Raw genomic sequence first — 3790 nt, forward strand, 5'->3', positions numbered from 1 at the left:
TTCTTTAAGATATTCATATCGAATGAATCGTATTTTAGATATCACTTTATAACAAGATTTTAATAGTTAATGAATTATCAAAATATCACATTTTTGCTGTGCTACTTAAACTTGCTAGTTGTATGAAACCTTCCTAGCTAAAAGTTTAGAATTGACCCTAAATACAAATTTTGGTATTTGAGATGTCTTGTAGTCTACTTTTGTGCTAGTTTCCTCGTTTGCACCTTTTTAATTGAAAATTGCATAATACATGCTCTAATAAAAATAGAAACAACGCTATTAAAAATGTTTTACTTGAGGTGGATTCTAAGATCGTGGTTGGGTTTCTAACTTCCGGGATTAATGATAATCATCCTCTGTCTTTCCTAATACGATTGTGCTATGGCTTGATTTTGAAGAACTGGTTAGTCCGTATTCGTCATGTGTATAGGGAGCAGTGGTGGAGCCAGAAATTTTTTTTAGAGGGGTTCAATAAAATTTTTTTTCTTAAAGTAATAAAAATGTAACATTTTAGAGGGTTAAAATGTTTTTTTTAAGAAAAATAAGAGTAAAAATGCAATTTTTGGAGGCTCAAAATAGAAATTTAGTCTAAAATGTGGTAAAAATATAAAATTTATAGAGGTCAAAATCAAAATATAAAATTTGTAGGAGTCAAATTACAAAATTTAGAGGGGTCACATTAGAATTTATAACTAATAATACACAAACAAAAAAAACTAAGTGGGGTCAGCTGACCCCAATACAACCTTACTAGATCCGTCCCTGATAGAAAGGCTAATTGTCTTGCAGACGGATTAGCGAACTATGCGTTTTCTCTTCCTTTAGGTTTTCATTCTCTTGATGTTAGTTCTGTTGATGTTCAAGGTCTACTATTTGAGGATGTTGTTGGTTGCACTCGTGCACAGACAGGTAGAGTGTAGTTTGTTTTTTCTTTTCTTTTTCTAATAAATGAGGAGACCTTGATTCCCCCTCTTCTACCAAAAAAAAATGTTTTACTTGAGTTAGGTTTTTTTTGTTAATTTTAGATAATTCATTTTTTATTCGAATATTAAAAATTTCATAATAAATTAATTAAACCGTTGACATCTACTAACGCAAACATGAACCTTTTTACAATTCGAGGTCGGACAGTAAGTTAAGACTACTTTCTTATCTTTTCAACATTTTAAGATTAACTATATACAAGTTATAATTGCGTTCTTTTGTACGTAAACATTACCTGTACGTAACTTATAACTCGTAATGATAATACTATTGACTATGGTAGACGTGAAATGATTAATCTAAGGGAAAGATGAAAGAAATAAATTTGATTGGGACATTGAAGATACGGAGCCAAAAGGATTTGATTCGAGATATTCGCAATATATGTCTGCCTAAAAATGGTTACCGTGTGCAGCCACAAGTTTGACGATACTCTCCACAAATATGCAAATGTATTTTTGACCCTTTGAAATAAATGAAGAGACGAGACGTACCATTTACACATCTATGGTTGCTGATATCTTTAATTTGATTCTGGCCTTAGTTGAACTAATCTACGATGACTTTGATTGGAGGTAGAATTTTTACATTTTCAAGATTTCTTAGCGAAAAGTTGGTGTAATCTACGATTACACTAGTTCTATATATCTACAACACAAGGTCAATAAGACTGTACGTAACTTTTAGACGAAAATATACAGCATATCTGGTACGTAGTAGTGTCGTTGTTGTGTGTGTTTTTAACAAAAAAAAGTTACAAAGTTTGAAACGTGGTGAATTTTCAATGTATGTGAAAACTTCTACTTCAAATAATATGTTGAGATACTTAGTTTCGTCAATTATATAAAGAGCCACACGCCTTTAAGTCCATAAATAAAAGTAATATAGTTGTAAAAAAATTAATGTGTTTGTTACTTTTGTTTGACGAATGTGAAAACTATATAAGATTCTCTGAAGCTTTGATTTTGCACTACTAGAAAACAGTTGAATAACGACTACACTGAGCGACTATATATATAGTCGCTAAATTTGCCGATTGAATTGCGACTATATGATGACTTCGTTGCAACTGATAGAGATTAGTCGCTATGTCGTCGTTAAATTACGACAAAGATCATAGTCGTAACTGTAGTCGTAAATTGACGACTATTTTATGGCTAAGTTATTGCTTGAAAATTACTGTCGTGATTTAGTCGCTCATTTGGCAACTACACCAACAACAGAGAGAAATAGTCGCTAAATTAGCGACTAATAGGTGACTCTTTTGGCTTGTTTTTCTTTTCTGTTGTACTTTAAAACCTCAAACAGCAAATTTTTCTACCACTTGATCAACTAAGTGATAATCTATTAGTGAAAACCAAAGGAAAATTAAATGACATACTACCTTGAGTTAGTACGATCCAACAATTTAGTATTCACGATTTGCTCCGTTGAAGCGTTATTCTCTCGAAAATGTTTCCAAGAAAACCTTGAAAACTGTAGTCCATGTGCCAACTTATACAACATCAATATTACAAATTGTGAAATTTACAAATTTAAATCGAAATGACATTGAAACTGAGACCCAATATAGTATAAGCAAAACAAAGAGAGAGACAAAACTTGCTTAAAATCTTAAAATATTGTGTGAAAATTTAATATTGTGTGAAAATATTAAAATTTAATATTGTGTGAAAATAATTATTTCGGCAGTTGCTAAATAAAGTTTTTAAAATTGTGAGTTTGCCACAAATTCTTTTGGTAAACGTTTTTAATCGTTTTTTTCCTTTTAAATTTGTTCTTCTTATGTAAAATAAAATGTGAAGAATGAATTATGTTTTTATGTTTCTATATTTTTATGTTTATATGGATGGATATTTGTTTTTATGTAAAAAAAATGTTTTTTTTTTTTGAATTAACAACAACATTTTATAAAATTAACAACATAAAAAAAAATTGGGCTAGGCCCAAATCCGTTACGAAACCCATATTCTTCCTACTACTGAAACTGAGACAACTTATCTTCTTTTTATCTCTTCGACGAAACCCTAAAGCCGCCTTCATCTCCTCTCATTCTCTCTTCTCAGTCTCTCTTTTCAGTCTCTCTTCTCAATCTTCAATATGTTCGTAGTCTCTTCTCAGTCTCTCCTCAGTCACACGATGCTTAATCGAGGAAGAAAGAGAAAACTTGTTCGTAATGTTTCTCAGATTCCCGGAGGGTAACGACTACGGCCTACCAATCTACCCAGTCAGTACGACTTCACGCCGACAGTCCAAGCTCCTCCTCCGCAGCAGACACCTGAAGAAGAAGTCCCCATTTTGCCACGACATTCAACGCAATCCCAGATCCGGGACTATCCTCCGCCTCAACAACTCTTCAAGATGACCCTCCGCCTTCTCCAGCTCAACGCTCTCAGACTCATAGTCATCAGACTCGTAGTCATCCATCGCATCCATCGTCTCAAGGCAACAACTTCGAAGAAGAAACTGCTGCGGTGTTGCCGAAACTCCTGGAGGACGTGGCTCGGGATCTAAATGCCCTGCTTCTGGTGCCAAACAGGGATACGTTCACCACGGTCCTCTCTCCCACACCCATACCGAACACTGATATGTTACGGTTTTGACTCACTTTGACCCTGTTTATTTGATAGTTTTGTAGTTGTTTGAGTCCTTTTCAGGTTATAATAAGAGGCTAGGAAGCTAAAAGCAAGGATTGGAACAGCAGGAGCAATCGGAGCAGAAAGGAGTTGAATTGGAGCAGAAAAGCTGATTTTAGACCCAGGAGCACATGCTCCCGATTTCCGAGCACATGCTCCCAACTCTACGG

The sequence above is a fragment of the Camelina sativa genome, chromosome 7 (assembly GCF_000633955.1).
Source record: "Camelina sativa cultivar DH55 chromosome 7, Cs, whole genome shotgun sequence".
Taxonomy (NCBI): Eukaryota; Viridiplantae; Streptophyta; class Magnoliopsida; order Brassicales; family Brassicaceae; genus Camelina; species Camelina sativa.